The 25,181-nt window shown below is 44.9% G+C and overlaps 2 pseudogenes; one reads left to right on the forward strand and one right to left on the reverse strand.

Moving 5' to 3' along the window:
* Positions 1-4,303: 4,303 nt before the first annotated feature.
* Positions 4,304-14,314, forward strand: LOC133901526 (phosphatidylinositol/phosphatidylcholine transfer protein SFH8-like; annotated as a pseudogene).
* A 397-nt stretch (positions 14,315-14,711) lies between these two features.
* Positions 14,712-15,568, reverse strand: LOC133901527 (phosphatidylinositol/phosphatidylcholine transfer protein SFH12-like; annotated as a pseudogene).
* Between the last annotated feature and the right edge of the window lie 9,613 nt (positions 15,569-25,181).

The raw sequence follows: 25,181 nt of genomic DNA on the forward strand, positions 1-25,181 counted from the left end.
AGTGATATTCCATCAAGTATCACTGCCAGTTCGTGTTATGAACTAAAAGTGATAATGGATGATAGCTTGTCTTAAAAAGTTCATAACTTTTCCATAAGAAATAGGATGAGGAAAAGTTTTACATGAAAATTGTAGCCCTTTATGAGATCTACAACTTTGTAGTTGAATTTTTTTTAATTTGACATCATTAAATGCCCAAATAATCTTAACAAAGTTTCAGTGGTAGTCGATGACAACTCATCTTATAATGTTTTCATTCAAAGTCAGATGGAGACACACTTTATATGAAAATTATAGCACTCGTCGAGATCTACAACTTTGTAGTTGATCATTTTTTATTTGAAGCCATAAATAAATGTCCAAAACTAGTACAGATAGAGCCACATAATTAACTATAAACTTTTGGCTAGGATCTAGTGTAAAACTAGTATGAATCAATGAAAAAGCCATATATTTGACCACAAAGTTGAAAACTGTAAATTCAAATATTTTTATCGTGAGTTTGGTGACTCAGATTGATGAAACGTCTGCGCAGCTGTGAGGAACGTCCACATAGTATTCTAATTAATCATCAGGAGGATCATTATTCATAATCACAACCTCAGTGATTAACCAGAATACCATTTCGGTAGTCCCAAAGCGTGTTTTATGCCCAAGATCGGAACACATGCCTTTCCAACATGCGTATCACAACATAGCTTCAGAAAAAACGAGTAATTAAAGTTATTACAAATTCTTAAGCATGCAAGCATTTGCAACAGTTTACATAAAGAGAAACTACGCAGCGGAAGAATAAAACCTTAACAACAACAAAAGGAGAGTGGAACCATATGCCCTTAGGATCCACCCCAAAATCTACGCCTCACCAGAGTAGGATGCACTACTCTTGCCCGCCACCTGCATCGGCAGGCACGAAGTAGCCAAACACCGCATCACCCTCACCAGTAGAACCTGAAAGCACAGGCATGAGTACGAAGGTACTCGCAAGACTTAATCCATATAGAGCACATATACTTAGCTCGACTCCAAGGATTATGCATTGAGCAGTTAGGAAGAGTAGGCCACAAGGTTAAGTAAAACATATGCGGTAAGCAACCTAGACACAGATGTGCGAGCATCTATACTTAACTCCAAAAACAACTACCTTGCTACCCTGTAAACTACAACTTGAACATATATGTATAGTAACCATAGTACCTCATCAACAAACCACCAACCAAACCATCACACCGTAACCTTATCCCATATTCGTAAACTCTACGACCGATACAAATGAAACAATAGCATGCTCATGACCAAGAGCGCGGCAATTCGAATTGTTCTTACACCCTACAGGGGGTACAACTTTAACCACACGACTTGAGGACCATTCAGCTTGTGCTACTCGTGAAAGTACACACAAGGCGGTACTCGAGTCAACCTTTCTCATACCCGAAACCACCCACTTGTAATGCCCCTATGGCACCGGGGTTACTGCGAGCGTGTCCCGGACACCTCTGCCTCCCCACCACCTTACTTCTCCTTTTCTTTTCTCTTATGTGTCATAGAGCCGCAAGGCAAGTGTTGGCACGGTATATGATAATCGGCTTACCTACCATTAGATCAGCATGTGGTGAGTACGGTAAGTGCTAGAGCCAACTGTACCGACAGACGGTCTTAAAAGATGCAAGTGGTCTATGGTATCCGGGTTTCTCTCCAGAACTACCCAGAGGACTCCTCCTGGGCAGAAGATACCTCTAACATCGCCCACATCTGGCCTCAATCTCACATCTCAACCATCCATCTCAACCTCATCTTTGTATCTATGAATAGTGATTAAGCTCTAGGCTCGTGAACAACGGCAGCACCGTCGCTCGACTTCTACCGAGGACCTAAGCATTTCGAATAAACTTTGAAGCTAGACACCAACTATATCACCAAGGCTACAAGGATAAGGATTCATTAATAAGTCAATGCAAAGATAATGCATCAACATAGGTTCTACCCATATCAGCCTGACACTGGACTCAACATATGCAAACATACATAAAGCATAATTTATCAATTTTAGACTCCGTTTAATTTGAACAAAGGGTGCAGTATGCTTAGATGCTTGCCTTGGTGCTCTGGGGTTTGCTTGATACTTCCCGAAAAGAACTCGCAGAAGTGGTGTGCCTCGGTGTCACCCTCGATCACACTCGCGTCACACTCTAGTTCTTCGTTCACTACTGAAGAATGCATGCAATGATGAGCACGAATGATATGGAATGATGGATGCTCCACAACGCATAATGTCACTGGAAATGAAATGCATCATGACACGAGTTTGAAAGCCTCAAAATTTTCTTAATTTGGATTCATGTTAAGCATCTACTCATTTTCCTGGATTAACTAAGCTTAACACAAAGCTTACCCCTAAATAGGAATTTAATCATCTCTAACATGAGGGTGATTATTTTTAATGAGCAGGGAAACAATTAACAAGATTTACAAAATTGATTTCATCAATTTTGGAGTTACCCACATTTAATTATGGATTAATTAAGCTCAAACTTATTTTATTAACCCATGCAATTTAAATACACATTTCATATCTCCCAGTATTTTTAACATGTAGATAATGATCATATAAACCCATCAAAAATAGTTTCATGATTTTTGAAGCTATATACAATTTTCTATGTATTTTAGAAGTTTCAGCCAAATTATGTGTTGAACCAAAATTCAATTTCACATCTTCTGGAATATCCGAATAGAAAAATAGCCCGGAATCCTTTTTGCACACCCGGCCGGCTAGCCATAGTCATTGACAGTGGGCCCGGGGGTTTTGACTCGGGTCAAAATTGAGCGAGGACGGGGCGGCACAGTACCGGCGGCACGACGAACTCGCTGGCAGCGAATGGAAGCATGGCGTAGTCAGTGGAGAGCACCGGCGGCACCAGTGTGACACGGAGGACTCGATTGAGGGATGTGTTGTCACCGGCGACGACCGGAGGGCGGCCATCGATGGCAAACAGCGGCAATCAATGGCGGCGGCTCGGTCAAGCACTCCAGTGGCCAAACGGCGGCGTAATCGACCCTGCCGATCACTCCCAGAACATCTACGCAGGCATGTGGACTCAACGGTATGCTCATCGGCTGCTGGGCCCGATCGAAGCACGGCCGACAACGTGCGGCCATGGGTGGCGATGCTCGATCGAGCGAGGAGGAGCGCGTCGGCCGCGGGCTAAGCCCAAAATAACACACGCGGAAGGAAGAAGAGAGCTCGGGGAGCTCACCGCGGTTTCAAATTGGACAGAGGAGCTGCGGTGAGGCGAGTCGACGGGGAGCGGCAGAGGAGACATGCCAGAGAAGAGGCAGGAGTGCGGGGAGCTCGGTCTGGTGGAGGAGAGGGTGAGTTCGGCCGGGGATATCGCGCGAGGAGAGCATAACAAAGCTCCTTCGAGCTTCTTGGCAGTCGGGCGGCCTCAAGACCGCAGAGCTCCGATGAATTTGAGCAGCAGGGCATGTGCGCGTGCTCTGTGCTGCGCAGCACTGCTCTGTGCGTGCACGAGAGGAATGAGGGAGAGCGAGCAGAGAAAGGGGCCAGGGGGGATAAGGGACGAGACTGATTGCTTCTCCTCGAAGGCTCAGCTTCAGTGATTCGACGGTGTGCTGCGTTTGCCGAACACCAAAGTCAGAAAAGGTGACGGCCAGAGAGACCAGAGAGAGGGATGACAGGTGGGGCCGATAAACAGTGACTGACTCAGGAAAATACCATCTCCACTTCTTCTATTCAAAAGAATATCTTCCCATGGTCCAAAATTTATGGGACAAATTTTGTGTGAAACTAAAATTCGTGTGCAACCCATTTTAACTAGTTTTACCCATAATGACTTAGCCAATTTCAAACTAAAATTCTCCAAACATGCAACCTTTTCTAACTTGTGCTAATTTTTATACCTTCAAAACCATCCCCAAAAATTTGGGAAAATTCATTTATATTCTTTATATTGTATGTACTAATTTCTAAAATTGTTTCCAACACTATTTTGTATAGCAATATTGTGAGTTGCTTAACAATGCACCAATTAACATCGATTTTCACAATTTATGTTTAATTGAAAATGCATGTTCATAATTCACCAAAACAATTAAGCATGATGCCAATGATGTTTATGATGCTTAATGACATGCTTAAGCCATCTGGGCTGTTACAGCAGCACTAACTTTCAGATGTAGTATTATGTCTCTAAAAATTTCTAGGCAACTTTCAGAAAGTCAATTTTCGACGAAAAAAATTCAAAGATCCTATTGAAGGTCCTGCTTTAACATTAAATGACAGATGTGAGGGAGTGACACATAAACCGTTGAGTCTAGCTAATAAGCTGAGGATACTACCTCCCCTAAAGTCGTGAGAAGTTACATCTCTCATCCTATGTTGACCCCAGTTCGTGAAGAGGTTAGCAGCTGATCATTTCCTATATTTTCTGAGATTGCATTGAAATCTTAATTGCATTAGCGGATGCTGTTATTTCCCCCAACAGGTCTATGCCATCTGACACTACCGCAAAAAGGCATAAGAGTGCCGGTTGAAAAATGGCTTCAGTGCTGGTTTTTCAACCGAAACTCTTTTCTCGGCACTGATAGTCAGCGACTATCAATTTCGAAGCTAGAACCAGCATTGAAAGTTCTTTTCAGTGTCGGTTCATGCCTCCACTAGGCACTGAAAAGGTTTTGAGCCAAAAAATAAACGAGGTGAGCCGGCCCTTCGAGCTGGCTCGGTTGTCGCTCCTGCTGCAACCACCATCGTGGCGCCATCATCAACCCCTTCTGCAACTACGCCTTGCCCTTGAGCGGCCGTTGGGGGAAAAGAGACCAGCCAGAGGATAATGGTTGACGATCGCTATCTAAGGTCCCTCTAGATCCTTCGGCCTCCAAACTCAGCAGGAGGCCTTATTCCTAGATGCTGTGAACCCCTTTGGGTCACCTCTCTAGCACGTATGTGGCCTTTTGAAGACTCGAAGCTACAGCAAGTCCCTCCAGAGCCTTCGACCTCTGGACTCAGCAGGAGGCCTTATCCCTGGAGATTGTGAACCCCTTCAGGCCACCCCTCAGGTGCCCATGCGGCCTTCAGAAGACTCAAAGATGTAGCCGGCCACCAAAAATAATATCAGGGAAGAAAGGACACCCCCTGCAGTCGACCTGATGTGAGGTGGTGGGCGATTAATGCTAGTGCAAGTGTTGCTTATTCTGACACCCCAGCGCAATGCAAGTTATCCTGACACCCCTGACAGAGCAATGGCAGGTCGCAATTGGCAACCGGCTCACCACTCAGGGGGCAGGCACCACAATAGTTACCATGGCAGATATTTATCTTCAACGTAGGGTAAAAAGTAGTTATCCAGGATAAGGCCCAGTAATTCGACCAGGTCCTAGATATTTGTACATCGTGATAACTTGTACACTAAGCTACGTACTACCCTATAAATAAGGGGTCATGCTCATCTGGGAAAAAGGAGGTGAGAAGGAGCACGCTCAACACAGCACGGAGGAACACAATCACAAAGTCTTCCTGTGATACTCCCCTAGCCCGGTCCATATTTTTACTATCAGTACATTTGTGATGTTTCTTTCTCTAAAACTTCTTCTCCAAGCTTGAGCTTCCTCCTTAGAAGAAACTCTCGTCGTACTTTCTGGGGCAAGACAATCTCTTGCACCAACAGTGTGCCATCAATGGGGATTCAAACACAGAAAACCCACCAACGTGCTAGCCACCATATCCACCATTGCAACCATGCAACTATATGCGTGGCTATCTCAGCCATGCACACCATGTATACCCTCCAGCCCTGCTACCATATGGGATGGCATTCCTCTGGCCTTGACCGACCCAAAACCTTGGGTCGGTATGAAAACTCCAGACGGCACGGAGCCCTTCCAGCCTCTGTATGGCGAAGACCTTGCTGCACTAGAAGAGGTTGTAGCTGAGGTCACAGCCAAGCAGGCCACCTTCCAGTAGTTCTAGGCAGTCGAACCCCGCAATGTTCCTGCCTAGACTTGGTCCCAAGGTATCTCCTTCGATAGCACCTGGGCGAGCCAACACCTCCGGAGAATATGTCCACCCAGCGTCCTCCTCGGACCCCTCTGGCTAAAGAAGGTTTCGAGGAGGCACAAGGCTCCAAAGTGGGCAGACACCGCCAGTGCCACCGACGCACCCCTCGTGACGCCAACCACACGCAGGGAACCCCAAGTCCACCTCGCCTAGAGGCGTAATCAGAGCCACTCCAGCTCCAAAAACTGATTCACCAGACGCCCTTGACAGTCTCCCCAAAGGAAAGGAGGCCCTGAGGAAACCATGGGCTCTAGGGAACGCAGCCCTCGGCAGCGACCTCAACGTCAACCATGGGATCTAGGGAACGCAACCCTCGGCTTTGTCTTGGTAGGCAGTGGAGCCTACACACTTGCAACAACACAGCATGCCTAGGTCACCCAGAGGGCAGATTATGCCAAGGTGTCCTGGAAGGCATTGCATAGCCTCGGTAGTGTGGACGCCGCATATCAAGGGATGACCTTGATGTGAGGATGTGGTGCTCTGTGCAATGCTATCGCAATGAATCCTCATTACATGACATGCTTATATACTGCGAGTGCAGAATGCCTAGGTCACCGTGAAGGCATCAAGCCTAGGTTTCCTAGAAGGAATTGCATAGCTTCAGTCGTATAAATGCCATGCGCCAAGGCACACCCTGGGCGGACAGTGTTGCGGTACACCCGGGGAGTTTCCTCGGGAGCACGACAAGCCTACACACTGCGAGCGTAGTATGCCTAGGTCACTTGGAAGGCAAGGCTGCCTAGGTTTTCTGGATGGTATTGCGTAGTTCTGATAGTGTGTAGAGCCTTCGGCATTAATACATGCCAATGGGGATACAAAACCTCCGGCGAAAATGGAGAATCTTACCAAACCTCCGGAAAAAATGGAGAGACCTACAAAACCTCTGACAAAAATGAAGAGTCCTACAAAACCTCTGACAAAAATGGAGTCCTACAAAACCTTTGACAAAAACAGAGAGTCCTACAAAACCTCCAACAAAAAAGGAGAGTCCTACAAAACCTCCAGCAAAAACGGAGAGACCTACAAAACCTCTGGCAAAAACATAGAGTCCTACAAAACCTTCGACAAAAACAGAGAGTCCACCGAAAGCTCCGTCAAAAATAGAGAGTCCTCTGAAAGCTTTGGCAAAAATAGAGAGTCTTACAAAGCCTCCGGCAAAAACGGAGACTTTCAAAAACCTCCGCATGGCGGAGCGTTTACAAAAACCTCTGCCAACAACGGAGAGCCTTGCAAAACCTTTGCCAAAATGGAGAGACTCCCAAAACCTCTACAAGACGGAGAGCCTTACAAAACCTCCGCAGGACGGAGAGTCTTGCAAAAACCTCTGCCCGACGGAGAGGTTCTAAAAAACCTATTGGATAAAATCCCCCGGGATCTTGAAGGCAAACACCTCTGTGTTGAAGAAGTGTGAAGCACACTAGCCTCCGAGAGGCACAACCAACAAATCAAAGGGGTACAAATCACCCTCCCTGAAAGAAGAGGTAGGGCCCATGTGACTCAAGCACATATGGTCAAAGGTAAAGTGATTACCCTACAATCTCATCTAAGACATGATTCATACGTCATTTATGAAGATCATGCTAATATTAAGTAAAGCCCACTCTACGTGGCACGGAGCCATGCAGTGGCTAAGGGCCGAGGGGGTCGAGGACCACCTCTCTCTTCTAGTCTTTGGCTTCGCCTCTGACATGCCATCATCAGCCACTAGGAGGATTACCTCTGGAGCCGGGCAACGGCTAAGGGCCGAGGGGGTCAAGGACCACCTCTCCCATCTGCCCTTCAACTTCGCCTCTAACATGCCATTGCCAGGCTCCTGGCAGATTACCTCTAGAGCCGGGCAGCGGCTAAGGGTCGAGGGGTTGAGGACCACCTCTCCTGTCTAGCCTTTGGCTTCGCCTCCGATGTGCCATCGCCAGGCTTCGGACATATTACCTCCAGAGCTGGGCAATGAATAAGGGCCGAAGGGGTCGAGGACCACCTCTCTTGTCTAGTCTTCGGCTTCACCTCCGATGTGCCATCGCTAGGCATCGAACAGATTACCTCCAAAGCCGGGCAGCAGCTAAGGGCCAAGGGGGTCGAGGACCACCTCTCTCGTCTAGTCTTTGGTTTCGCCTCCGACGCGCTATTGCCAAGCTTCAGATGGATTACCTCTAGAGCCAAGCAGCAACTAAGCACTGAGTTGGTCCAGGACCACCTATCTCATCTAGTCTTCGGCTTCGCCTCCGATGTGCTATCGCCAGGCTTCAGACGGATTACCTCTAGAGCTGGGCAGCAGCCAAGGGCCGAGTGGGTCGAGGACCACCTCTCCCGTCTAGTCTTCGGCTTCGCCTTCGACGCATCGTGACCAGGCTTCAAACTAATTACCTCTAGATCCGGGCAGCGGCTAAGGGCCGAGTGGGTCGAGGACCACCTCTCCCGTCTAGTTTTCGACTTCGCCTCCGATGCACCATCACCAGGCTTCAGACAGAATACCTTTAGAGCCAGTCAGCGGCTAAGGGCTGAGGGGGTTGAGAACCACCTCTCCTGTCTAGTCTTCAGCTTCGCCTCCGACACACCATCGCCAGGCTTTAGACAGATTACCTCTGGAGCTAGGCAGTGGCTAAGGGCCGAGGGAGTCGAGGACCATCTCTCCCGTCTAGCCTTTGACTTCGCTTCTGACACGCTGTCGCCAGGTTTTGAATGGATCGCCTCCGAAGCAGGGCAGCGGCTAAGAACCCGAAGGGTTGAGGACCACCTTTGGAGCTTATCCCCAAAGGTTCCAGATAGACTTCGTTGGGTCAAAAATCTAGAACAAATTTGGAAGAAGGGCCTACCAACGCCGAACCCGAGAAATACGCGATGATCGAGAACGACGAGGTCGCCACTCTTTCGCCTGGCCCTCCTTAGTTACCCTACGTATCTACCACCACCAGATTCCCGAGGTCACCTCACCCTTGGAAGGAACGAAATAGACTATGATCTATGCAAAGGCTTGGTACCTCGGTCATCCGAAAAACTAGCCATCGCCTACGAAGGGGACAAAGAAGCATGGCTCGAAGGCACGAAGGCACACAGATATATGGTCCCCTCCTCGAAGGATCCACTTACACTTTGTCCTAATGCATCACCTCCACTGATGCCCCTTTGCCCTCGGGTCTCGATACTGCATACACCAACTCCAACAGGGTCTAGAGTGTGCCTCCTCTGCTAATACATATTTGGTCTTCGACTTCGACTTCGATGCCGACTGCACCTCCGACCTCAGCATAACCCCAGGGTGTGCCACCACCACCAATGCACTGTCAACCTTGAGCTTCAACATCAACACCCACAGTTCCCACTGAAGAACTCCTCAGGGACGGGGAATGGCCTTCAGGCATTCTTGTTACAAACCCAGGCTGCAGTTGGTTTTCCTCTATATCCTCTCACCCATCCAAACATCGAAGCTAGAGAATAAGGGGGTACTATTGGGGGAAAATAGATTTGCCTAAGGATAATGGTTGACGATCGCTATCAAAGGTCCCTCCAGAGCCTTCAGCCTCTGAACTCAGCAGGTGGCCTTATCCCTAGAGGCTGCGAACCCCTTCGGGCCACCTCTCCAACACGTACGTGCCCTTCTGAAGACTTGAAGCTACAGCAAGTCCCTCAAGAGCCTTCGAACCTCTTTCGGACCACCCCTCCAGTGCCCATGCGGCCTTCCGAAGACTCGAAGATGCAGCCGGCCTCCGGAGATAATATCAGGGAAGAAAGGACACCCCCTAAGCCGACCTAATGCAAGGTGATGGACGATTAATGTCAGTGCAAGTGGTGCTTATCCTGACACCCCAGCGAGATGCAAGTCATCCTGACACCCCTGGCAGAGCGGCATCGGGCCACAATTGGCAACCGGCTCACCCCTCAGAGGGCAAGCACCACAATAGTTACCATGATAGATATTTATCTTCTATGTAGGGTAAAATGTAGTTATCCAGAAAAAGGCCCAGTAATTTAGCGAGGTCCTAGATATTTGTACATCGTGATAACTTGTACACTAAGCTACGTACTACCCTATAAATAGGGGGTCGTTGTCATCTGGGAAAAAGGAGGTGAGAAGGAGCACGCTCAACACAGCACGGAGGAGCACAATCACAAAGTTTGCCTGTGATACTCCCCTATCCCGATCAATATTTTTACTATCAATACATTTGTGGTGTTCCTCCTCTCAAACTTCGTCCTCAAGCTTGAGTCTCCTCCTTAGAAGAAACGCTCGCCGTACTTGCTGGGGCAAGACGATCTCTTGCTCCAATAGAGGCACTGGCCACATCAAACAATTTGTAGCAAGTCAAGGCTTCAACCACCCAAATCTATGAACCACCATCACAATAGGCAATAGAAGGAGCACTCACATCGCTTCATGGTGTCCCACACGGAGCCCTTCTCCATGCTTCACAAGTACATGCTCATCATCTCGCTTAGGAACCGATCTAGTTGTAGCACCACCTGAACAAAGCCATACAAATGCGATGAGAAAAGGGGAAATAATCGGAAGCAAAGTCAAAACCTTGCAGGATAACGATTGAAATAATGGGAAGAAAATTAAGCTTCCATATGTTTAACAACTATACTAATCGCTAAATAGAAGTTCAAGGAATCCTAGTGGATTTTCTCAAAATCATTGTGCCCACTTCTACTTCTGATCTGAATTCTAGGGTAAAAACCCACCAAAAGATTTGGATCCCATAAGTTCTTCCCACCAAAACGTGATTCTCAACACAATGAAGAAGAAACACGGAAAATAAAGAGAGGAATAAGCAGAGAAACAAAGAATCAGACAGGAAATTAACATCGTGAGGGGCCTCGCCAATCGCCGAGAGAGCAGTTTCTCCTCTAGTATAGTGCTCTAGTCTACCTCTCGTGTTCATTTCGTGGGGAGATTTGGATCAGGACGGGGGAGAGATGGGGGAGAGACTGAGAGGATAAGGACATGTGAGGATGAGGATGCAAGGGTGAGAGAGAAAGAGAGGATAAGGTCGAGCGAGAGGAGATTGAGTCATGACCGAGCCGAGCGCGCACGTGAGGGGTGAGCCAAAATCCTATTTCATTGAAATTTCAGGTTCGGATCAGGCTTCAGTGCCGATTTGTATTAAAAATCAGCACTGATACTATCAATGCAAATATTTTTTACAAACTGGCACTGATAGTACGTGTTAGTATCGGTTCTTAGTGGTTTTATCATGGTTCGAGTGCGGGAGGATAAGAACCAGCACGGATACCTCTTCAGTGGTGATCACGGTCCAACCGGCATTGATAGGGCGCTACTTTTGACCGGTTCTATAGTAGTGAGAGCTGCAACCTATTCTCCTTTGCCCTCTGTCATGACTACGGATTATGCCAGATGGAATTAATGTTGTCTTTCTCCCTTCAGGTTAAATGGTCAGGGTTGCTAGCTTTTCTACTCGTCTCCTTGAATATGATGTACCTGTCATTGACAAGACTGTTTATGCTACATGGAAGAGAGAGCAACCTCGAAAGAGCCTTTCCCATCCAAAGGCCTAATCTTATTAATCTAACTGTATGATTTGAAAATTCTGTTGGTTTTTGGCCGACCCTGACATTTGCTATTTTATATATTTAATGCGGACTCTTCTCTGACTTCCACAATAAGGCCATCCAATAGCTCTTTGGATAAGATTGTTGCTGCTCTTATGGCTATTGTAATGTTGTTTCGATCTGTGAAAGATCTTGCCACAAGGAGAATGCCATATAAAAATGAGTCAGAAGAAAACTACATGGCATCATATCCAAACTCCATTCTGGAAGAAGAATTCCGTCCACCTTCTTGTAGCATTTAGTCCCCTAGGTAAGTGGTAAGTGTTTCGGTGATTAATGACAACCGTATCATTGTGTCTAACAATTTTTTTTGAAGAGAATCAAAAATTTAGTTCGCAATGATATTTGGATATGCTTGGTCCCTAAAGCGATTATATGGACGATCAAAGGACATGCGCATCAAGATTAAGGATCTTCTAGCTCTAAGTGTCACAAAAGAGATGAAGGACACTTAGAGTATTATATGTCTCTGTTTCTTAGTCTTTTGACCGTACTATAAAGAGGGTCCAAGAGTAGTAGCTTGACCTAGTTGAGTCTAGATGTGGTTTAATGCACACTTGTGAAATTCTAGCACTAGGTAGCTCATAAAAGCCAATGGTTGAGATGTCAAGAAGTTAGAGCTCAAGAAAGTTTGAATTGGATGAGCTCAGAAAAAGTTTAACTCACTGGATGATCCGGAGTTCGAAGAAAGAACCCACCGGAGCTTTATTTGTTTAGCAAGACAAAAAGTAGTTAAATACACAGGATGATCCAATGTATAAGTTAATGGATCACCGGACGATTATTTTTTGCTGACACATGTCCAAAAATTTTAGAAGTGTTACACTGGATGGGCCATTGTTAGTGTGGTGAAATCATCGAACTAATTTCAGCAGAAGTGAACTTGCTCTGGAAAATGAAGTTGAACTCACCAAATGATCCAGTGATGGAAGTGTGGGATCACCGGACTAAGTTTTCCAAAGACAAATTCAAGATGGTATACTCACCAGATGGTCCGGTGAGTTGATTGGAGACTACACCGGAATAATATTTCCAGAGAAGGTTATTTTGGGTGTTTTGAATTAGAACTACTCACCGGATAGTCTAGTGAGAGTCATATATGTACACCGGAGCATTTTCTCCAGAGGAGCCTTTGATGGTAGAAGTAGTTCAACCCATCGAATACTCCGGTGTTGGCTTGATCAGAGTCACCGTAATAATAGTTCCAGAGAGGGTTGTAACGGGTAGTTTTGACTAAGTGTTGAGTGTGTGTTCACTGGATGCATACACAAGACTATTAACAGTTCAACGGCTATTGACAGCTGGCGTAGTGGAGGATTGATGTTTGAACTCACCGGATTGTTTGGTGTGTGTAAGGGGATACTCATCGGATCATCCGGTGTTAACAGAAAAAATGTGTGGTTAGGCAACGACCATAATTGGGATCTCTACCTTATAAATACCCCTCCACTTGATTTCATTTGGTTTTGAAGCAACCCAGAGAAGCTCATACACTGTGTGTATCATCAAGAAGCAAGAGAGAGCACTTGAGTTGTTTTCCAAATCTCTAATTGAAGATTAAGGAGATTATTAGTGCTTGGAGAGTAACAAGTGTGCATCTACCTATAGTCTAGGCTTGATCTTTGTCAAGTGAAGCTATTGGCTTGTTACTCTTGGTGGTTGGGAACATCTAGCCAGTCTTGGTGATTGGAGGTGTTCTCGGTGAGCTCTTGGAGTTCTTGTGGGAGCTTGTGGGCTAGGGAGAGCTTTGTACTTGATTTGATGCCCGCCAATCCGGAGATGGAGAAGTGGCAATCATGAGGGAGCACTTGAGTCTTGTGACTCAAGCAGGAGCGATATCCTTAGCGAATGCACCAACGAGGACAAGGGGAGTGCCAACTCCTCGAAACCTTGGGAAAAAAATCCGTGTTCTCTTGTCCATCTCTTTACTATTCTGCAATTTAATTTGAGCATTTATATTCTTGCAAGCTTTCAAATTCCGTATTTTCTTAGTGTATTTGCTTACTTGTTTTATTGTCCTCTCCTAGCTTGTTCGTGTAGTCGCATTTCTTTCTTCTAGGCTAGGATTGCTATTTGTTCTAGATTTCGATAGAAGTTTTTAATTGTCCAATTCACCCTCCCTCTTGGACCATTCGATCCTTTCACTTCTCCATGTCCTGGATTCGCTGAAGCTGACCTATTTGCAGCAGTCTTGCAAAGGCTGGGAGAGCTTGAAGAGAAGGTTCAGATGCTCAATAAAAGGCTTCTGAAATGTCTTGCGAGAAGGAAGAGTTGCTTAATGCCGCCGTCCGACGTATGGATGCATTGGAAGCTGAACTCATTGTAACGAAGAAGGTAATTCTGAGCTGCACAATGGTATTAGTATTGCTTATCGTTCTTTCAGTAAATTATGTGAAAATTGAGTCTCTTATCAGTTTAATAAGATTTTCTTTTACCACTTTATAAGTTTACTTACCATGTGCATCTGCAAAATTTCTCTAGGCTTTGCATGATGCTCTTATCAGGCAAGAGGACCTGCTTGCGTACATTGACAGCAAGGAGGTTGCCAAGGCTCAGGTTTGTCAATCATATTGCGTTGTTCGGGTTATTGAGCTACTTCCTCATATCTTTACCATTCTCTAACGTCTTAACTTCCTACTGCAGAGAAAGAAGAAACAAATATTTTCCTATTAGGACCCGGAGTGACTGCTGTTCAATTTCTGCTTGCTGAGATGAGATGCCAAATATGGCATCTGAGATGTAACCGGTGATCCGTTCGTTTTCCTAACATGTAAATCGACAGAAGATTCTGATAAATAAAATGTGTTTTTCCACCCAGAATTCTACGCTCTTGGCTGCTTCCTCGAATATAGACCTGTGGGGTACAATCATGGTTGGACCTCAATTTGATAGTTTAGCAGCAGTAGACATTTTTGTTTCACCTTTTGTATTCCTTTTCCCGTTGTATACTTTTTTTTGTTTTAGTAGCAAGGGGACAAAGGCACAGGGTACACAAGACACAGGTACAGATACACAAGAAATTCAGGGATTTCATTGCTCCAGGGGCCATGGATCATCCTTCGCTTGTGCTTCACCAACGGAATGGGTTCTGCTGTTGGAGACAAAACTTCCATGAAATCAGACGAGTCGAGTGACGAAGCAATGCACAAAGCTCGAATGCTAACCAACCAACACTGCAGGCTATCCTGAATTCCTGATGCTGGTGCGGAATGTTGGCATGGTACTGACTGAAAACACCGAGGCACAAGTAATATGATCACTTACCATCTTGCTCTTTTTCTTCTTCTCGATGTAAACCATCACCTCCTCCTGCTGCCCAACAGATGTCTCCAACAGCTGCAAGCATCAAAAGTTGTTTGACAGGCATGTTTGGTTGGTGCTCATGCTTAACATTTTTTGTCTTCGTGCTAATTTCGAGATCAGAGAATGTGTTGCTAGTTATTACTACTGCTAGAAACTATCATGCAGTATTCATGTGTATGCAATGCAGAGCTGATGCGTCACGTGACAGTACCTTTTTGGTCAATTCGATTTCGATTTTGAGGGCCTCGACGCGGCTGACGGCAGCCTTGAGCAACTCCTCCTCCGCCGGCATCTCCGGGGGCTTCGCCACCAGCACCGCCACCTTCTCCTCTAGGTCACTAAGCCGCTTCACCAGCACTTGGTACTGTGGGGCCGACACCATCACCATGTTTGGCCTGGCCAGCTGCTGCTGCTGCAGCAGCTTCTGGTTCTTGGCCATTGCCTCCATGGTGGCAATGCCCTGGCCACGTCTATGGCCCGCTTTAGAGCGATCTGGCCCATGCGGAACATGGCCACCACGCCCATCACCAACTCCATGAACCCCAACATCACCTGCCGGTCGCCGGTGTCGCCCTGCTTGTACGCGTCCGGCAACGAGGCGTACATATCTGTGCCAAGGTTCATGCTGCAATTCTCTTCAAAACTCGATGGTGGTACTATGGAAGAGTCTAAGCTGCTTGCTATTGTAGCAAATCTGACAAATGCTATGTTTCTTGATTATTCACAACATGTATAGGATACTGGTACTATGGAAGAGTCTAAGCTGCTTGCTATTGTAGCAAATCTGACAAATGCTATGTTTCTTGATTATTCACAACATGTGTAGTGTGAACTATGTAGCAATCAAATACCTTTGTCTCTGAAATTTTCCTCTCATGGAGAGGGAACATCTGAGGATGCTCAATCTTTTCGCGTGGGATCTTGGGTGAATCAACAGAGTTGCGCCGCAAGGATTCTTGCTTCTGAACATAAAAGCGCATGCGAAAGATGGATCAATGCACGCTATAAATCATTCCATTCAATTACTGAAGCATTGTTCAGAAATGCAAAAAAAATATTGTTAATGGTGTTAATAAAGAATCTGGCAAAATAGAACACCAATAACACCTTTGGAAGGGGTACTATATCGTCCTCAGTGACAATCTCCTCGTCAGCCTCATGAGGATTCGAGCTGTTCATCCCGCATCTCCCCATGCCGCATTGGACCATTTGAACAACCAAATCAACGTCACACCGAACAAGAAATGTTCAGGTTGCTGTTTTTATAAGGTAGATCAGCACCAGGTAGTACATTTATGTGATGCTAAAATTACCAGATAAGCCACGGCTCATGTATCTTAGGAGAAGTGTCTAAAAACCATTAGGATTTCAGGGTCCTTCCACGGTCCATTGTCGTAGGGCATGCAGCCGCCTTCGCACTTGCAGGTGCCACCGAGTAACTCAAGTAGTTCACTGTTGGATTCCGACAAGAGAATTGTGAGATCATGTGATAGAAAATTGGTTTGCATGATGAAATTGGTAGAGCAAAGTGATTTAGCATAATGACATTAGGATGATGTTGATGAGTTGCTAAGATATACTTGGTTAGCATACATGGTTGGATGCGCTATCAGTAGTTGGGTATGCTTATGTTAGCATGTTTGTTTTCCTTAGAGTTTATGTAGTGTTGGATGAACTGATCTTCAGTCAAGTCGGGAAGGCCTTGCGCTCGTACTCGATTGTTGTTTGATTCAGGTGCAGGGTGTTGCTCGAAGGCTCTCACACCCCAAAATTTTTATTTTGGGTTGTGAGCTTTTTAAAAACAATAAAATAACCTTGTTGAAAATGGTATTTATCCAATATTAGAATACAGTAAGGGATTTCAAGGTTGGATAAATTCTTGTTCCTTTTTCTCTATATCATTCCCAAAAAAACCTTTATGGACAATCTCATCTCACGTCCTTTTGATCCAACCCAACGTACACTATATTTCCTCATTATTTTTCTCTCTAGCCTGTGGCTCCAATTCCTCTCTATTCTTTTTGTTCATGTTTGGCTAGCCAACTAAGCTCGAGTAAGTGCACAATCAAACCACTTTGACATCCATCAAGTAACCAAAACCGGTGGCCACTCCATACTCGTTCAATTTTCTAGCAATTTAGAGTGGAAACCACCGCTCTAATGGTCCTAATGGCCATTGAAGCCATGCCCACCTTCTCCTTCAAAGATGCCCCGCCATGAACCCGAGCCACTAGTTCCGATTCCCTTCTCTCTCTCTCTCTGTCCATGTGGCTGCCACATCACCTATTTAGCTTTTGTGTCAACGTAGTCAGCAGTGCTCAGTCGGTGCCATCTCTCATCCTCATCATCCCATGCAGTTTTGGTGTTCAAGACGGCCTCAATTCAAATCTTGACAATACCAAAGTTGTAGATCTTTTCAAGAGCTTAGATTTGCACCTATGGAAGTCTGCATTTGGATAATGGGTCTAGGAGTTATTGCCCCCGAGATCAGTGCTACGAAGATAAGGCTGAATTCAACTAGTTTATCTTGTGACGTATTTTTGAAAATCAAGATGTCATTTTCAGAAGTTCCAATGAATACAAAAGTTGTAGATCTTTTTTAGTAGTATAATATAGAGTTAAACAACATCCAATTTGGAGTCCTGATGGTGAAGATGTCATCCTTGAACCTGAGCTATCCGTTTTGCCATCCACCCGTTCATTTCATCTTCCAACTCCGGCCGCTTCCTCTCCCCACTTCGTGGCCAGCAGTCCCAAGCCCTATAAAAGGAGTTTCACACCCTCCCCTGCCCCTTCCCATCCCCCCAAACCACAGCCACAACTGTTGTCCTGCCTGGGCACCGTTCGTCGTCGTGGATAGCCATGTCGTCATCGGTTGGCATTCGCATTTCCAGTGCATCCAGCCAAATACCTTGATCTTTTGCCAAGATGTGCCACAGGTTGCCCCCCACCTTGTCCCAAGACAGTTTATCCAGAGGAGTACAAATGACGCCATGATCTACGTCGCCATCTGCACTGCTCTACATCCACTCATGTCCAGGGCACGAACCGAAGAATGCATTAGCATTGCCGATGATTTAGCAAAGATCCAGCTCTACCATCCACAACACAGTGTGCCCCATAGTCTCTTCTATGTGACCATAGGAGGGCTCACTCAGATTGGTAGCAATGCAATGGGAACACAAGCCAGACTCCAACACCACAGTTGCCATCAATGTTGCCGTTCGGCACTCCGGTGACCACCTCCCCAGCTATCGCAACAAGGTGAGGACCAGCCCCTTCCCTTCCTCCTTTCCTCTGTGTCATCATCTCATGTGATACCTAGCCAAACCCCCGTCCCCACGGATCCATTGTCGAGCCACCACGGTCTTCGCCATTGTGGACAGGGGCACCGTCGTGAATGGCATCGGCGTTCCCTGGCCGATCAGAGGTCGGATCGCCATGCCCTTTGATCAGCACAAGCCCCTAGGTGTTCCCCATGCCCTCACCACCCAGATCAGCTATTAGAGCCCCGACGCCACTAGAATCCATGTCGGTGTTGCCACAACCCCTGTCTAGATGAGTTATGTGTGTGCACTGCAGGTTTAGTTTGCATTCCCCATTGATCTCGTGACTATATAGGTGCACCGACCATGTCATGGTGTGTCCCATAAAGCCCTCTATCAGGCCCTAGGGCCACTTCTTCTTTCGTGCAGCGAAGCAGCTGGATCATGGTTGCCAGCCGTAGCATGCCGCATCCGTCATCTATCTCATCTCTGCTGACTGATCACTTTCTCAGGAGATGTTTTGTCCAAACCTACACGATATCATTTTGTTCCCAAGAAATATGAACATTCTATTCAATTGGTTTCTCGAAGTTCTCAACCAATCTCTAGGAACACACATGTCTTCTTCAATGTATATGTGCACAGCCACCATCGAAGCTGAGAATGTTCATCTCTGTTTTGCTGCTACCTCGGAACTTCTCTGACAAGACTAACCATAAAATTGACCTTGTCTTCTCGCATTCTACACCTGTGTTCTCTTTGATTTATTGAAACACCAGTGCTGTCCAACGTTAACATCAGTGATCGTCGTCGCCATCTAATCATGCACTTCTCTGCCTTCAGCTCGCCGGTGTGCATGTCCTTCTATACCCCGGACCACGAGTTCATGGTTGCGCGGTGACCCCATCTGCGCCATCTCCATAAACCCTAGGCCTTTCCCCCATCGGCAACGACAAGAGCCCACCGACGGTCGACTCCTCTACATTGAACTCCCCTGCCATACTCTTTGATCTCTCTCTCTCTTGGTGAGAATCCAAAACAACCCCTCCATAAATCCTTTATTTCTATATACATTCCTGTTTAGGATGTTTACACTTTAGCCCCTAGTTTCTATAGTTAATTCTATTGCAGCCTTTATAATTCAAACATAATTCATATTTTCAAATCTTGTTTGGCGAATTTCATTCAAATCCAAGCAGCACTCCTTCGTTCATCTAATCTCATGACCTATCCAACCATAGAGTTTTCATGATGTGATGCCTCTATTTGATGTACTCTTCTTAGTTATTTGTGTTTTCTCTTTTGTCGGTTGTTCCTACGAGTAAACTACTACATTCCGAAGCAGTACGAGGATCTCTAGTGGTAACAATTTGAGATAAGTGAGCAACATCATGAAGGCAAGTGTCCCTGAACATCTTGCCCCTATTTTAGGATATTTATATTAATTTTTTATCATTCTTGTTTGCTTGTCTAAATTGGAAACCTATGAATAGGGTTTACTAGAAATTGTTTGATTATCCTTCTCACCGTTGATCGAGTCATGGCAAACAAAGGGTAGATATGCTAGTCATTGTCATGGTTGGGTTATGAGTTAAACTTGACTAATTTTTATGCAATATGAATTGAGTGTGGTCATCTTTTGTAGGAACATGGTATCAGGATCCTAACAGGATGGTCGGTTTGAGTATGGTGCAAGAAGGTGCATGTGTTGTGCTGCATCGTGGGAATGTATCTGCTCTGGTGTGGGGTCCTAAGGACCAGTTCTTGAAGCCTGTAACCAAGCTAAACCGCAACCATCCACGGGGCCTATATGGGTATGCCCTAGCCAATTAATTAGCCACCCCTCTGATTCTATGATCACCACAAGAGGGGGCTTCTGCAGTGATAGAATCATTGTTAGCGGTAAAACCTCAGTGCGTGCTTGCGGGTCGGTGGGAGCTTTGTAAAGGCCCTGTAGTGATCCCTTGGCGACACACCATAGAAAGTGTATAAGTGCTTAGCTAGCACAACAACATGGAGACTATCACCTGGTAATGCGGGTGATGAAATCATGACCCATGGGGAAAGGTGGGCAAACTCTGCAAAGTATAAAGTTGATCGATCAACCATTCTCATGGTCAAGAGCGGCTTAGACTTCTTGTTGATTAGTTGGGATCAGAGTTCTGGTTTGGATGGTTAGGTAGCAATGTAATTGAATTACCTAACGACTCTTGATAGTCGGATGGTATCTGATGAGCTGTTCTTCTTCATTTAAGTGGTATCTTCACACTTAATAAAATGGACTGCTATACCTTTTTGATTCCTAGGTTAGGATGGCATAGATGCAGCAAACTTGAGTCAAGCCTTTATTGTCTTAACCTCATGTCATACTTAACCACACTTGCAGAGTATGATATATACTCACACTTGCTATCTCCAATAATAACTGCTACTCAATTGGAGAAGACTACAAGGAGATCAAGGAAGCTGAAGACCTTTGATTGGAGACTATCACACCCGGTTTTAACGGACAAAACCAGATGTCGCTTATGTGTGCCCAGGATGTTCAATACACATAAGGACGTCACATGTGAAGTAACAAAAGTAATACTTTTATTAAATAAATGTTAAACTCTTACAGCAATTCACATATATTATCTTCTATGAAGATATCTGCAGTGGAATAGAAGCACTAGTGCCCAACAATACCATAGGCAACCGACCAGGAGACACACGCCTAGAACATCACATCCTCATCTTGATACTCTTCAACATCTTCACTCACTGAGCAGCACTACATATGTCGCATGGCATAGGGAAAATAGCAAGTGTGAGCACATGACGCACTCAGCAAGTGTGGGAAAGATAATGATATGCAGGCTTATGTCAAGAATAGGCTATCACATGGTATATTTGCGTAAATGCGAGTAATGAAAACATATTTGGACTCAAAAAGTATTAAACAATTATTAAGTGAATGTAACCCATACAGTGCAACACCTAGCATACAAGGCTCCCCACCTTGCATACCGTAACTGTCTAGTACTCCCTGTACTATAACCAAAAGGGCAACCAAACCCATAACCATAACCCATAACCACGACCCATAATCACAACCCATAACCATAACCCATGACCACAACCCATAACCAACTAATCATGTGAGGATTCAAGTCTCTCATAACTGTGAGCATGGTTGATATATCAGATTTTACACTCTGCATAGGTTGTCTAGCTTTCCTCACAAGTCGTGATTTGCATGTTGCAGTGTTAGCTAGACACTTAACACACGCCAATAGTGTGTCACCCGGAAAGTCACTTCAAAGCCATTACAAAGTTTCATCCAGTATGTGCATGCCCACTAGTTTTCACCACCATCAAAAGTGATTTTCGCCCCACCCAGAAGCCCCGTTTTGCGCCTTGTAGTTTCAAGAAAGTTTTCACCCTTCCCTTCCACTACACATCTCAAACCACTAACCAAATGGTTCTAGCCTTAGTCGTCCCCACACATCAACTCTTCCGTTTGGCACGCACAAAAATTGGAATCCACTAATTAATAGGCCAGGTCTGTCCCATACCAGATCTTGTGGTTGGTACGATATTTCTTGGGTTGTCGCTCCACGAACCGGTCCTTACTTAGGTTACTTAAGCAAACACTAAACCAACAACATAACCATGACAACCACTAAAACCACTTTGCTCAAGGCCTAGGGTTCCATGTTGCTAGACCATGAACACATTAACGACCATTGTTGCATAAGTTCATTAATCAAGTATATGACACTTCCCAACATCTTGAAAGCATGGCTAAGCAAATCTACCCACAAAAAATACCTAACCATAAATCATCTAGGTTCTAAGGGATGATAAGGGAAAATCTAGGAAAACCCTAACATAGGTAACTACCCATCATATTGACAGACACTTCATGCAATTTTGTAAAACAAAATAGTGTAAATCATAGGTTCAATATGATCAAGGGCACTTGCCTTTTACCCAATTCTCCTCAGTGTTGTCAAAATCTTGGTCTTGAACTCCCTCGAACTGCTCCGGAACGTTATTGACTAATCACGAGAACTACCAATAAATAACACAAAAGAAAACACTAAGAACAACATACCAAACATCATTAAAACACTTTAAAAACACTATGGTTGGATAAGTAAGATTTTAGAAACATTTAGACGCAAGAATCGCCTAAATCGGAGTTAAGATAAAAAGAGAATAGCTTTCGGGAGATGGATTAGACTGAAAGGAAAGACTAGTTTATTGGGGTTATCTTCCTATGGGAAAAGATTTTATTGCACAATCACTATGTTAGACTTGACAACATTATTGCACAAGATTCAAGAAGTGTAGGGCAGACAAGACTTCATTGATTAGGCTAAGGAGAATGATGTGATGCTGACTTGGCATACTATGCAAGTACCATCTTGGATTAAAGAAGGGGTATGCTAAGATCTAGTCTCGAAGGTTGTGCTTCTAGGTTAAGGATACTACCGGTGACTCTATGTACCGGTGGTGGTTCGGGTTTCATTGAAGAGAGCGATCGGGCGCATGGCACTGACATTGTTGTCGGTCTTCGATGGCATTTTAGTGAAATGAGGGAAGCACGGTTTGGCTACTCTAGTGGCCGGCCTGGTTGGTGAGGGTGTGAGGAACAACATGGGACATGTTCTGGTGAAAGGGCATGGCGAGCAGTGCACTAGTTGGTCGGGAACATCGATGCCAATCGGCTATAGCACGGCTGTCCGCAACAGCGACGAATGTGGTAGTGTAGATTGGGCTTTGGCCGGGGCTAGGGCTTGGCTAGGAACTTAGTATGATGCTAAAACAGTAGTAAGAAAGAAGAAGAAGGGGTCCTCACCTTGCTTTGGTGGTCGAGGAAGGAGGATTCGCGGAGAAGACGACGAGGTAGCGCATCACAGGCGGCGGCGGCGGCTCCAGCGAACGACGGCACACGGATAGGGCAATAGCGACTTCTAGGGTTTTGTGGCATGAAATAGGGGTATGAGAGGGTGTGCAAATCATATTTTTAAGGCTAGAGGCGGCTGGTTCAGGTGGAGTCCAAGCCGAACATGAATCGGATTCGAGTTCGAGTCGGTTACGGTTTCCTTTTTCAGAGCTCCCTATTCCGATGATAATATCTCCATCATTCGGACTCCAAATTGAATGTTTCTTTACTCTAAATTGTAGTACTCGAAAAGATCTACAATTTTGGTATGCATTGGAACTTCTGAAAACACCATATTGATTTTCAAAAATACACCACAAGATAAACTGTTTGAACTCAAATTTATTTGTGTAGCTCTGATTTTGGGGGCCATAACTCCTAGCTCCATTATCCAAATGGGGACTTCCATAGGTTCAAATGGAAGCTCTCGACGAGACCTACAACTTTGGTAGTGTCAAGATTTGTGAGGCTGTTTTGAACTCCAAAACTTCATGGGAAGAGGAGGCTGTCCAGGACTCCGCAAAAATTTACAGATTTCATGGATCCTTTGTGTTGAGCCTTCTAGATGACTTGGCTAAGGGTTTGGACTAGAGAAAGATTGAGCCCAAAGACACTTTAGGTATATCTAGGGTTTAGAAAAGAAACTTTGGCAGAGAAATTTGAATAGGGTTTGAATTTGAATTGAGCTTGGAGTGAATTTAATAGAAACGAAAAATGAGGTTGAACAAGAATAAGAGTAGATAAGGAATTTGGATTTGGATTTGGGTAGAATTTGAGAAAGAGGAGAGATTGGATTTAAACAAGGATTTGGATAAGATTTGAATTAACTGGAGAAACATCAAGTATGATCAAGGATTGAATAGATGATGAATTCAAAGATTTTGAGTTCCAACTAGTAAGACCCTTATCTAATTTACTACTGAGTTTTGTAAAAATCTTTTCAAAATCTTTTTCACATAAAACACCAAAGAGAAAGAAAAAAAAGAACTCTAATGCATTTACCTGGCTCCTAACAAAACTCAGCATGCAATACACACAAAATAATAACCTATATTGATTGATTGATTAAGAAAATAGGTTTTAAGCCTATACTACTCGTGAAGCTATTCAATAATCTTGAAAAAATTTAAAAGGTTGTAAATTCTGAAAATCAAGGTGTTACAGAGATTGAGCATTCTAGGTCGTATTGCCCCCAATCAATTACCTGTGGTGTGCACAAAAGATCCATAGGAGTCCTCTTGTGTTCTTCCTCCGCTGTCTTGTAAACTCTGGTATCTATTTCAATAAAGTTGTTTTTATTCGATATAGAACTACATATCACTGATAATGTCACCGCATGTATGATGAAACTTATCCTGGCATACATGTGGAATACACCTGGTTATTCTTTTGAAAAACCAGCATGACAAAGGTGAACGTGGTCGATGCCAGATCCACAAACTAAGTTCAGGGAGGTACTGAGGTTCAGCTACTAGGTTTAGGAGGAACTGAGGTTGTGGTGATCGATGATGTCATGTGCGACGTTCGAGCTGAGAGAACAATGTCAAGACTAATTCATGTTCGTGTCGAAGCAGGCATGAGGAAGTCATGTGGTGACTAGGCTTGAGACAAGAGTTAGTGTCAGAGATGGACTATGAGTTGGTTACGTACATGCATATATGCATGGGAGATGTCGCATGCATTATTACGTGAGAGTTGTTGACGTATTAGCTTAATTTGTGAAAATTGTTTGTCCTCTTGTTATTAGAGGAGGTTAGAGGCTAGATTGAATATGACTTGGAGTTGTAGTTCCATTCGGTCACGTTTGTGCATGTGGATACACTATAAATAGAGAGGTCCGTTGTACTGGGTAAGAAACACAGCACAAGGCAGCACAACAGAGCATAGAGATAGAGAAACTTGAGAGAGAGCTGTTTAGGGATTTTTTAGAAATTCTTATTGGTTTCTTTAGAGAGGCATCTTGTAAACTCATCTATGCAATGAAAAACAAGTTTTGTAAGTTGGTGAGTTGCTGATTCAGAATTTTCTCTATGTTCTA

The sequence above is a fragment of the Phragmites australis genome, chromosome 20, assembly GCF_958298935.1.
Source record: "Phragmites australis chromosome 20, lpPhrAust1.1, whole genome shotgun sequence".
Classification (NCBI taxonomy): domain Eukaryota; kingdom Viridiplantae; phylum Streptophyta; class Magnoliopsida; order Poales; family Poaceae; genus Phragmites; species Phragmites australis.